Source organism: Malaclemys terrapin, chromosome 2 (assembly GCF_027887155.1).
Source record: "Malaclemys terrapin pileata isolate rMalTer1 chromosome 2, rMalTer1.hap1, whole genome shotgun sequence".
In the NCBI taxonomy this organism is placed as follows: Eukaryota; Metazoa; Chordata; order Testudines; family Emydidae; genus Malaclemys; species Malaclemys terrapin.
Genome location: NC_071506.1, coordinates 242,113,715 through 242,126,592, shown reverse-complemented (window position 1 = coordinate 242,126,592; position 12,878 = coordinate 242,113,715). Strand labels below are relative to the sequence as shown.

Here is a 12,878-nt window from a genome sequence, read left to right as displayed (position 1 = left end):
AAATAAATACAGATTTATTTTAAAAATAAACATATTGAAAATTTAATTTGAAACTTTGACAACCTATGTTAAGTCTTAAAGTTACTATAACCCATTAAAATCATTTAAATTAAAACAATAATATTAAGCAGTACATATTTGCAGCCAAATATTTTAAAAATGTTATACCACTGAACTGGTGAAAGTCCCTGGCTAAGCACTTCTATCCAGAGTTTGAAGAACAGGAGTACTTGTGGCACCTTAGAGTCTAACAAATGTATTTGAGCATAAGCTTTCATGGGCTACAGCCCACTTCATCGGATGCATGCAGTGGAAAATACAGTAGGAAGATATATACACACAGAGAACATGAAACAGTGGGTGTTACCATACACACTATAAGGAGAGTGATCATTTAAGGTGAGCTATTATCAGCAGGAGAGAAAAAGAACTGTCTGTAGTGGTAATGAAAATGGCCCATTTTCAGCAATTGACAAGAAGATGTGAGGAACTGTGTGTGTGTGTGGGGGGGAAATAAGCATGGGGAAATAGTTTTACTTTGTGTAATGGCCCATCCCTCCCAGTCTTTATTCAAACCTAATTTAATGGTGTCCAATTTACAAATTAATTCCAATTCAGCAGTCTCTCGTTGGAGTCTGTTTTTGAAGTTGTAATATTGCAACTTTTAGGTCTGTAATCGAGTGGCCAGGGAGATTGAAGTGTTCTACAACTGGTTTTTGAACGTTATAATTCTTGACTTCTGATTTGTGTCCATTTATTCTTTTACGTAGAGACTGTCCGGTTTGGCCAATGTACATGGCAGAGGGGCATTGCTGGCACATGATGGCATATATCATATTGGTAGAGAGACTGCTGAATTGGAATTAATTTGAAATTGGACACCATTAAATTAGGTTTGAATAAAGACTGGGAGTGGATGAGCCATTACACAAAGTAAAACTATTTCCCCATGCTTATTTCTCCCTCCCCGACAGTTCCTCATATCTTCTTGTCAATTGCTGGAAATGGGCCATTTTCATTACCACTACAAACCGTTCTTTTTCTCTCCTGCTGATAATAGCTCACCTTAACTCAGTGGTTCCCAACGCGGTGCCGCGGGCGCCATGGCGCCCGCCGGGGCATTTATGTGCGCCCGCCTGGTGCCCAGCAGGGGAGAGAAGCTGCGGCCCCGCACCTGCTGGGGACAGAGAACTCCAGGGCTGCAGAGAAGCTGCGGCCCCGCGCCTGCCGGTAACAGAGAACTCCAGGGTTGCGGGTGCCGGTGCTCTCTGTCCCCGGCAGGTGTGGAGCCCGCCTAGTGCTCAGCGGGGAGAGAAGCCAGGACCCCATGCCTGCTAGGGACAGAGTGCTGCAGGCGCTGGTGTTCTCTGTCTCGCGGCTTTTCTCAGGCTTCTCTCTGCACTGCCCAGAACTGCTGCCAAAACAAAACAAAAAAGCGCTCCGCCTCTGCAGAATGGACCGAATGTTTATATTTATTTTGTAAAAACTCCTTAATTTTTCTTACAGGTAGATAAAAAAGAGCAAATTCACATGGTAAGGTGAAAGAGTCATTGCCGAATAATTTAATTAATACCTTTTACATGTAAAATTACCTTTTTAATCTTATGGATTCATATATTATGTAATATTAAATATGATGTTTTTCGTATTAATGAATGAACAAATACAAAATAAGCCTTGAAAAATTGTTGGCGCCTGCCACACTCTTCTAAAAACATGAATGTGCAACTGGTCACAAAAAGGTTGGGGACCACTGTCTTAACTGATCACTCTCCTTATAGTGTGTATGGTAACACCCATTCTTTCATGTTCTCTGTGTGTATATATCTTCCTACTGTATTTTCCACTGCATGCATCCGATGAAGTGGGCTGTAACCCACGAAAGCTTATGCTCAAATAAATTTGTTAATCTCTAAGGTGCCACAAGTACTCCTGTTCTTTTTGCTGATACAGACTAACACGGCTGCTACTTTGTATCCAGAATTTGTTTAAGTGCTAAGCCAGCTTTTATGCAGTGTCCTCATAGCTCTGTTTGGCCCAGGATATTAGAGAGACAAGGTGCGTGAATGAAGTAATATCTTTTATTGGAGAAACTTCTGTTCATGAGAGAGAAAAGCTTTTGAGCTTTCATGGAGCTCTTTTTCGGGTCTGGGAAAAGTACTCTGAGTGCCACAGCTAAGTACAAGATGGAACAGATTGTTTAGCATAAATAGTTAACACATATTTCAATGGACTATTCAAGATGAAATGGCCTGGTAACTCCTCTGCAATCATGGTGGTGGGGAGAGGAAACGGGACATAAGACCTAAACTTCCTCACAGATTTCCACCACAACTTCAAGAATTACCACCTATGGGTGGTGCGTAGCATAGGCTGGGGAAGGCTGCGCCTCCCCAAACAGCCCCCTGCAGCCACCCACATTCCACCCCAAGGCCCCCTCCTGCTTGCCGCTAGTTGCCCCAGCTCCTCTTCTGGGAAGCCTGCTGGGTGGGGCTGGGGGTAGGGCAGCGGGCATGTGGTTGGGACTTGGGGTGGCCAGGACTGCGCTGCCTGGCGTTCTGGGGCTGAGGGCTGCATGCCACCCACTCCAGAGTTGAGGGGGAGGGTCTGTGCACCGCTCACACCTGGTGCTCCAGGGCTGGAAGGTGGAGCGCACTGCCCGCTTGGGCTAGAGGCGCTTGGACGGCCCGGGGCTGGCAGCTGCGGGGGCCCTCTGGGCTTCAGCGGGGAAGGGAGGCAGGAGGGGCGGGGCCTCAAGTGGAAGGGAAGGGACGGGACGGGACTAGCCTCCCACACTCGTGATTCACCCACCGCCCATGCGACCACCCATCCATTAAACTCTCTCTGGAATTCTCCAACACTAGCATCAGTTTCTTTGATGCCAGGATCAGCTTCAACAAAGGACTCCTACCACAGACAGCTATATACAGGAAACCTATAGATTACCACACCTACCTTCATAGATCCAGCAGCCACGCCAAGCACATCAAGAAATCTGTTATCTACAGTCAGACATTCAGATACCACAGAATATACTCTGAGAAGAAAATCCTGGGTGCACACCTTAACAAGAACACTCCACCAGAGAAGTAGATCACATCATAGAGTGGGACACCCAAATACCCCAAAAGAACCTACTTCAATATGAAAATAACCCCTCTATGAGAGCATACCAGTCGTCACCTTCCACTGCACATTGGAATCCATATGAGGTATCATTAAACAATTACAGACCATTCTCGATGGAGACCACATCCTGAAAGAAATCTTTCCTCAACCCACTCTTCTGACCTTCAAATAACCCCCCAACCTCTCCAAGCTCATCATCAGAAGCAAGCTCCCCACAGACCAGGACACACCAACTCAAAGAGTCACCAGACCCTGCAAGAACAACAGATGCAAAACCTGCAGACATATCTCCACTGCTACAATGATCAACACCTACAACACAGCTTTCAAGATCCATGGGTCCTACACATGCCTATCACAACATGTAGTATACCTCAACCAGTGCCCCAATAGCAATTATTGTAACATGTAATTATTGTTCTATATCCAGAAGTGAAAGTAAGCTGGTACAGGTCAGTACAGTGTACCGGTAAGAAAGTGGCCGTCGGTACGGACCAGTACACAGCTGATGTTAAAGCACTGCTGCAGCAGCACTTTAAGCACCGTACTGGCACGGCCACTGATGGGGGGGCGCAAAAGGGGCAGCTGCCCTGGGGGTTGGCGATTTAAAAGGGCCTGGGGCTCCAGGCAGCGGAACCCCAGGCGGCGCAGGCTGGGCAGAGTTGAAGGGCTGGCTGGGGGAGCCTAGCCCCCGCCCCTTCCACCTGAGGTCCCACCCCTTCTCTGGGCCCAGAGCCCAACCCCCTTGCCCAAGACCCTGGCCACCCTGCGTACTGGTAAGTCCTTTCAGTTACTTTCACCCCTGTCTATATCTGATCTCTGTCCTCATTCTCAAGGCAAATCTGCACACTTTCAAAAGATGAGCCTGGGAGCTTAAATTCATAAATTTGCAAGACACTAAAAATCCTGGACTGAATAGACAAACTGGATTTATGGCTTATTATAACAACCTATAACCTACTAACAAACCCCACCTACCACCAATCTGTCTTTTTTCTTTCTCCCTTCCCTCCTCCTCTATGACCTGAAAAGTGTTAATTGGTCACTTCACCTTAAGTGATCCCCTGAAATATGCATTAATTAAACAAACAATCTGTTCCCCCCCTTATATCTAGCTGTGGCACTATGGCCTGGTCTACAGTACAGAGTTAAGTTGACATAAGGCAGCTTACGTGGACCTAACTCTGTAAAGGTATGTCTACACAGCCAATGTTAAAGTGCTGCCGTGGCTTTAACCATCCAACTACATGGCCGTGTAGTTGCAGCTCCAGTGTTGGGAGAGAGCTCTCCCAGCACTGTAATAAAACCACCTCCGCAAGGGGAAGAGCTCCCAGCACTGTAGCACTGTCTACACTGCCACTTTACAGCACTGAAACTTGCATCCCTCAGGGTGTGTTTTTTCACACCCCTGAGCAAGAAAGTTTAAGTGCTATAAGTGGTAGTGTAGACAAGGCCTAAGTGTCTACGCTACAACACTGCTCCTGCTGCTGTAAGTCGCCCACTACACCAACTTAATAACTCCACATCCATGAAAGGCATAGCACTTAGGTCGGTATAGTTAGGTCAACAAAGTGTTAGTATAGACGCTGCATTGACTCTTCTGGCTGTCAGCCTCTGGTGGCTGACCGAGGTACCAGCCTCTGGTGTCAGGCACCCCAAATCCTGCTGCCTGGGGCTGGTACCTGGAGCTGGGCGGCGGGGTCTGGCTGTCAGTGCCCAACACTGACAGCTGGTGTAAGCGCTCCGGATTAGGACGCACACCGCCAACAAAAAGCGCTAGTGTGGACATACAACACTGATTTAATTACTGTGGTGGTTGTACGTCGACATAACTTAAGTTGACAATTTTGTTGTGTAGACATGGCCTATGAGCACATTTCCCAAACCTGAAGAAGAGCTCTGTGTAAACCACCTTTTGACAGCAGTAGCATCTGCTGCAGATCCAGAGAGAATATTTTCTTCATTTCAGTTTATTAAACTAGCTTAGTTCAATGACTAGTTCATTCAAAGTTAAGAAACCAACTGAGAGCTGAAAATGCAGGAAACCTTGTTTTCCTCTACCAATCTATACATAAAAACTAGGTGAGAGAGGATGTGATCTACTGGTTCTAAAATGCTGAAGGACAATGGTAAAGAGAACCAATCAGTTTAATTCACTACTTTGTTTAATAAATCAGCTAGTTTTAAATGCAACACGTTTTGATAAACCTTTTCTCTTATATACCCAATATATTTAAGGTAGTTTTATTAAATTAATAAATACAATTTTAAAATGCAGTTTTTGTGCATTTAATTCGATTTGAATTTCCAATGAGGCCCACGCCAGCCCCCACAAGGAGCGGGGGAAGGAGCACCACCCAGCTCCATTCCTGGCCCTGGCTACCGCTCCCAGCTTTGGTCTCCGTACAGCTGTCCGTGTCCCTCCACCCCCGAGCCATGGCCAAGGGCAGACAGGGGTAAGGGGAGGTGCAACCTTGAAAAGTTTAGGGACCACCAAAGTAAGGAATGCATTATTCACTATTTTTTAACATAAACAATGTAAAAGTTAAGCATTTGAATAAGAATCTGAATAAATGTAAGCTTAATTGCTTAAATAAATGTCTATCAATATAGCATATCTTCCTGATTAGCAAAACGAAGGACCAAATTTAGTGCAAAGACTACATTTAGTTGCAAATCAACATGTTTTAAGGGTTACTAACCAATGAGAAACAACCTTTAGGAAGATAATTAAAAAGTACACATGCAAAACAAGATTAAAATTGATGATTGAAGTCAAGGCTTGCTGATTTAACTCACAATTAAAATTGGTGGTTTAAATTGCTTTGTTTTCTAGTGAAGGTCTTTTGATCCTTCCCAACCACCTCCCATCCTTTCTTTGTAGTGAAGTCTTTGCTTTTGTGGTCTCCCAAAAGAGGAAAAAGAGCCAAGGTTCACCTCAGAGCTGCTGGCTACTAGTGAGATTTGAATAGTAGGTGAAGGAAGAAGTACATACTACATTATTCTACGGAGCTCCCTCCAAAGACTTACTTCTAGGTTTTAGCTTCTAAAATATAATTTTTAACACACACACATCCCTCTGACTTGACTTGTGTCATAGAAACTCCTTTTATTTGTATTTACAATTGGTTTGGGCATCCAACTGTATGTATGTAAGCAACTACATACATTCGCCATTATCTTTTCTATCAGACAACAAACCCATCATTTCTGAGAATCGGAGATGAGAACAGAATACCTCACTTCCTCCTCGTTCAGACCTCGGTGCTGCGCACACTGCCCCATAGTTTAACCAGAGATAATCTGCACACAGCGATTAGTTAAGGGCCAGATCCTGCAAACATTTAGCGAAGCAAGTATTTCTTACTGACGTGAGCAGCCCCACTGAAGATAACGGATCTACATATCAAGTATCAGAGGGGTAGCTGTGTTAGTCTGAATCTGTAAAAAACAACAGAGGGTCCCGTGGCACCTTTAAGACCAACAGAAGGATCTACATAAGTGTGTAAGTGTTCTACAGCTACTGCGGGAGCACTCAACAGAAAAACAATGAAGTGGAGGTCTCTATAACACAGCACAGGTAGTGTATGTCACAAGCGAATGCAGTCACTGAATTGAAGGAAAATTTAACTCTGCGCAGAACTGAGATGAGCGATTGTTTCAGTGAGACAGCGAACAGCAGAGGAAACTCCACTCCCCGTCACCTGAAGGGGCAGAGACGCACACAGAGAAACCCCACCCCAGGCCCTTCCAAGCCCCATTAGGCGAGACAAGGCTAAGCATGAGCTAGCCCGCTCTAAAAGCTGTCCCGGGAAAGAGGTCTTTGTGGAGGGGGGCTGGGTGGGGAAACATCTCCCCTGTCCCGGAAGGCGAAGGCGCGGAAGAGACACTCTAACCCCGTCCCCTCTCCCTCCACCTCGGGCTGGGAGATGGTCCCCAAACTTTTCTCTGGCCTGTTGAGCTCTGCCCCTCCTCAAAGCAGCTACAGGAGCTGATGCTCGGTGGCTACAGCCGGGCCGGGGAGGGGCCAGAATGGGGGGCTCGGGCCCCCTCTCCTCAGGTCGGTTCCCCCATTAGACAACGGGGCGCGGCTGAGCTGCTTGTTTAGCGGCCCCGGCCCGAGTTCGGCTCCGTCCGCCCCTCTCTTACCGGGTGGCGTCTAGACTCGCCTCCTCCCGGGAAGCCGGGACACATCCTCCAGCGCGGGGCACGGGTCCAAACCTGCCCCTGCTCCGCACAGGCACAGACCGAGCCGGCCCCGCCCAGATCCCTCCCCCTGGGCCGGCAGATCCGCTTCCCGTCCGGGCGCCGCTGGCCCCGGCTGCTGCCAATGAGTTTCCGGGTCGCCGGCCTGAGCTGCTGTTGCTGCCGCTGGCGTCGGCAGTTGGCCACGAGCTGAGCGGGACGGGGCTGCAGGCCGGGCCGGCGCGTGAGGCGCCGCGGAGTGGGAGGGAGGCGCCGGGAGGAGGGCCCAGCCTGAGCTGAGGGGGAGCCGCGTCGGGGGCCCGTGAGCCCCGTCGCCGAACAAAGGGCAGCGACCGAGCGTCCGCCGTAGAGCCCGGCCAGAGCCCGCTCCCCGCCCCGGCAAGCCCCGGACGCGGCCAGACCCCGCTCCTCGCCCCAGCCAGCGCTTCACTCGGGGGACCCCGGACTGGGGGCAGATGGAGGTGCTGGATGCGGGGACAAGAAGCGGAGGGGAGAGACCCTCTGAGGAGCCGGTGAGTGACCCGCTGTGCCGGGGGCGTGTTCCCTCAGGCACGGCCCCGGTGCCGCCTGAGTGCCGGGGGACGCGGGGGGTCCGCCCCTTCTCGGGTGCTGCAGTGGGCTGGGGGAAGAGCAAAGGCGCCGCAGACAGATAACAGCCTCCTCCTCCGCATGTCTGCAGCCCTTGGCATCCCCGGGGGTGGGGCAGCTAACTGGAGCCAAATGTTGAATGCAGCAGGGCAGCGGAGATTTGCTGAGGAGTCCAGTGCAGAGGAGAGAGGAGGCGGCTCTAGGGATGACTCGGTTTTGGCTGCCACCAAAACAAAAGCGATCGGAAAGGCAGTATGTGCGCCTGTATCTACTGTACGCGTAGTGCTTATTAAACATTACCCTCTGGGACCAAAAACCACAGAGTTAGGCTAATTACTAACTGGTCTGACACGCCCTATTTTGAAGAACCCAGTGTAAATGATTTTGGTGAAGCCTTAAGAGTGGGAGGCTCAAGAGACACCTCAGCTGTTTAAGGCATGTGTGTCAGACTATGGACAATATATGGTGTGGGCATTATATAATATATGCATGCATCAACATTTGTTGCTTATGAGGAATCCATTGCACTTCCCATTACGACTTTCCACGTCGAGTTTTAGTCGCTTGTAATTCATGAGACAGCAAAGGGTTGGCAATGTGTGGTGGATTGTTTACTTGGAAATTTCTTGGGTAAAGAAGTGGGGGTGTTCAGTTTTTCCTCTGTTGAATGGTATATGTAGGTATCACTTACCAATTTCTGTTTTTCTGGGTGCTGCACTGTGAATTCCTTGAGACTATTAAGAAGACAAGAAGGGAAATATAAATGGTAGTTTTGTTGTACCCACAGAATTGTAAGAAACTTGAATTGTCATGGCCTGGTATCCGTTCCTTTGTTTAAAAACAAATATTTGCATTGACTTTAGGAAATTTTTACAAAAGAGGAATATTATAATAGAGAGTGGGGGAGGCTTGTGCAGCTATAATTATAGTTGTGAACCTTTTGATATAACCCTATTTTCAGGATGTATAGCTTGGTTATAAACAATCACTCTAGGCTGAAATTGAGTATTCGGCGTTTCAGATTGGAATATTTTTTCCATTACAAAACTGAGCCCTGATCCTGTAAAATTACTCACGTGCATAAGTGCTTGCAGGAGCCCTTGATTTGCATTTAAATCATAAATTCAAACCTCCTTATTAGAAAGTGTGTGGATTTTTTTAAAATAAAGTAGAACCATACTCATTGATGTTTGCGTCCCCTCCCCCCCAATCAAGGATACAGAATCACTAAATGCCCTTTGTTCACTTTTGAAAGTGTAGTTTGGTTTGAAATGAGGTTTAGATACTGCAACTGAATGTAAATGAGTGAACCCCTGCATCCATGCAGAACAACATTGGCTTCAGCAGGTCTCCATGTGGGTACTGGAGTGAGACTTTTTTTTTTCTCAAGTATTACTCTCTATGCAGATTAATGAAGTAGAACTGATGAGTTTCTTGGCTCTCTGCGAGCTGAGGGGTGAAAACGTTATATATGTATTGGTTTTCCTTGGTGTGTGTTTTTAAATAGTAGTTAGTGCATTACTCTGAGGACTTAGTCTCTCTTAGGTATTTGAGGAAAAGTAGTAAGTGTTCTTTCTCTGAAAGAAGATATTGCTACCTATAAACAAGAAATATTTTCCAACTACAATTTTTACGGACCTACATAGCCTGTTCATTTGGGGTTCATGTACAGCAGCTGACTGTATACAGAGGGAATGAGGCAACATAATTCAAAGCAGGACTTTCTGGGCATGGAAAGAGCAAGCCGCATGAGGAGAGGAGGAGTCTCTTCTGGAATCTTATCCTAAACCTTCCTGTGCTCCTGTACTAGAATAATTTGTTCTCACACCTATGATGTGTCAAGGAGTTGGAATTTAGGAAGTTAATGTTGTTGCTTTAAATTGCTTACTTCGTTGTAAATTGAAATTAGTATATCAAATGTGTTTCATACTTAATGATAAATTACAATGTTTAAAATATCTGAAGTAATATGTAAAAGAGAGGACTTGGCCATTATCTCATTTGTTGCCATCCTCTTGTATATAGTGTCAAAACAGTGCACCATGAATAAAGACTCTTAAGATAATATTCACTAATGTGGTCAGAATTACAGATTAGTAAACAGAATCCAGTGAGCCTACTGGTAATAATTGTTATGCCTGATAGTAAAGATAAAATAAAATTGCAAATTCAGGACCTTCAGTCATAAGTTACTTGTGACGATGGTTTTGTCACTTGTTCGTCTGTAAAATTCTGTGCGCGCGCAGTGTCGCACACTTGATTTCTTTCTGGGGAACATGCAACTTTATTGACACAGCAAACTAAAAAAGGTCAGATTTAAAATGTACTCAATAACCTTCCTTTAGATATTAGCCATTGTTTAATGGGGAAACTTCTAAATAAAAACTTTTTTTTTTTAACCTAGTGTACTTCTGTCTTATAGATTGTATTTCTCTTTATTTGCTCTTTATTACGTGAGGCAGTTTAACTGATTCTTCACCCAAATTATTATCTGCAGCAACACCGTTTTCTTCTCCTCTGTTGTGGAGGACTGTTGGTTGCCTTTTGCACTGGTCAGTAGTATAGCAGGAGGGGCATGTTGTTGGTGATTTGGTAAGTTTGTGTGATTGTTGGACAGTTGACTTGGGACCATTGACAGTTACCTCTACCTGTCTGTCTTGGTACCTTCAAGGTTTCAGGTGCCCTATGCTAAAGTCAGTATAGATTTGTTGTAACTGTATAACATTTTCTAGATAGCGTGTGACTTTCTGTTGAGGGACTGATTAGCTATGTGAAATAGAGGGTCATGAATTCAAGTGGGGATTAAGCAGATGGTGATTAATTCTACAGCAAATATATTATTATACAACAATGATATAGAACAAAGAAAGATAAATATTATGCTTTTTGGAGTTTTCCATTAGGTTGCTCTTTAGTTAATATTCAGACTGACATAAAATGATAAAGAATTTAGTGTTTCAAATGTCTGAATGCTGCCTGATAGCCTCTAACTTTCCAAATATTGTATGGGATCTGGCCACACTGCTCCCCTGGAATTCTTTGAAATTGTAAATGTAAGTATCATTAATGTTGCAAGACTTTAAATGAAAATAAATACTAAGTTCTATGCTTTCTTTTTAGAAATTTTATTTAATAAAAATTACTAGATTTCTTTAGCTCTTATTTTTATTTCAAATGGAGCTGGTGGCATCGTCTTTCTTTGTTTCCCATTCTCATTGAGTATATCAACCTGTCATCACTACAGTGTCAGAGGGATAGTCTTTGTATTTTTCTGCTTTACATTATTAATGTGTAAAGCTCAAAGTGTGTGGAGTGCTTCATCTAAATAAGATGTGTCCCAGCCCTAAGGTGCTTTCAGTCAAATAAGTCAAAATGTGGGTGTGAGGAAGAAGGGATAAACACACCTCACTCACTTAGCTTGTAAATTGTGACATACATATATCTTGTTAATATCATGACCTTTTAAATTCCCTTTTTATCCTTCATTTTTGCCCATCTGTCCCCAATCCTCCCTCTGTACTCTGTTAACAATGCTTTCCTTTCCCACCTCCTGATTCTCTTGACCCCATCATAGACCTTGAGTTGGGTGTGAGTTGCATCACAAAAGGATTAAAACAAAAAATAGTTAACCAAGTCAAGAAAAAACTGAAGTCCCAAGTGCCAATGTCAAAAGGTGGTCTGGTGAGATCTTTATCCTTTCCTGCTCCAGCAGTCTATTACAGTGTTAACACTTTTATTTGGAAATACACCTCTACCTTGATATAACACTGTCCTCGGGAGCCAAAAAATCTTACCGCGTTATAGGTGAAACCGCGTTATATTGAACTTGCTTTGATCCACTGGAGTGCGCAGCCTCGCCCCCTGAAGCACTGCTTTACCGCATTAATATCCGAATTCGTGTTATATCGGGTCGCGTTATATCTAGGTAGCAGTGTAAGTTTTAAAAAATGAATGGGTTTTTCAAATATATATATATATAAACTAAAGATACCCAATCCTCACCTGAATCAAACCATCAGAACATCTCTACGTAAACTTTTGTCAAATAAAAGAGACTGGTGATTTTCCTTTCCTTTAATTCTAAACATAATTTGGAATGTTGATCTTAACATTGAATTTTCTCCTGTTTTGTGTTAAACTGTAATACTACTTAAAGTAGCCTTGTGTGGTAATCTTATTTCATTTTGCGTTGAACGAAGACCTAAATTATAAGACTGAGAAATTCTAACATTTCAGAATTTTGAGGGACGATCGTAGTAAGAAAATATAGTAGTAACTGATAATGGGTTATTGTGCTGTAATAGATGTATCTTTGATTAATGCCTAGTTCTTAGTAAACTCTTCAAGCATCTACCTCAGCTGAGCAGCTGCATGACAACATTAAATCTGTAGAGTTCTCTTATAATTTGTGATTGATCCTAAATTGACAGGGATGACAGACCTTTGTCCATGGAATTATTATATAACTGTGTTGTTTACATGTAAATGCTACACCTCTTGGTGTTGGGTGGGCAAACTTTTTGGACCAAGGGCCACATCTGGATATAGAAATTATATGGCGGGCCATGAATGCTCACAAAATGGGGGTTGGGGTGTGGGAGGGAGTTCTGGGTTGGGTTGGAGGATGCGGTGCGGGGCGGGGGGGTTGAGGGCTCTGGGTTGGGGCTGGGGATGACGGGTTTGGGGTATAGGAGGGTGCTCCGGGCTGGGACCGAGGGATTCGGAGTGCAGGAGGGGGATCAGGGCTGGGCAAGGGGTTGATGCGTGGGGCGGTGGCTCAGGGATGCAGGCTCTGGGTGGCGCTTACCTCAAGCGTCTCCTGGAAGCAGCGGCATGTCCCTTCTCCAGCTGCTATGTGGAGGTGCAGCCAGGTGACTTTGCTGCGTGCTGCCCCATCCACAGGCACCGCCCCTGCAGCTCCCATTGGCCGTGGTTCTCGGCCAATGGAAGCTGCA

The 12,878-nt window shown here is 45.3% G+C and overlaps 2 protein-coding genes across 4 annotated transcripts in view; one reads left to right on the top strand and one right to left on the bottom strand.

The window, feature by feature from the left end:
* Nucleotides 1–7,368, bottom strand: part of KRIT1 (KRIT1 ankyrin repeat containing) — a 62,815-nt gene extending 55,447 nt beyond the window's left edge. Inside the window, exon 1 of the mRNA XM_054020476.1 lies at nucleotides 7,279–7,368. The gene's annotated coding sequence lies outside the window, so the exon portion shown is untranslated. The remainder of the gene's footprint in view (nucleotides 1–7,278) is intronic.
* Nucleotides 7,369–7,485: 117 nt separating this feature from the next.
* The window catches only part of ANKIB1 (ankyrin repeat and IBR domain containing 1), a 171,257-nt gene continuing 165,864 nt past the window's right edge, over nucleotides 7,486–12,878 (top strand). For all 3 annotated transcript variants that reach the window (XM_054020473.1, XM_054020474.1, XM_054020472.1), the window contains exon 1: nucleotides 7,486–7,847. The gene's annotated coding sequence lies outside the window, so the exon portion shown is untranslated. The remainder of the gene's footprint in view (nucleotides 7,848–12,878) is intronic.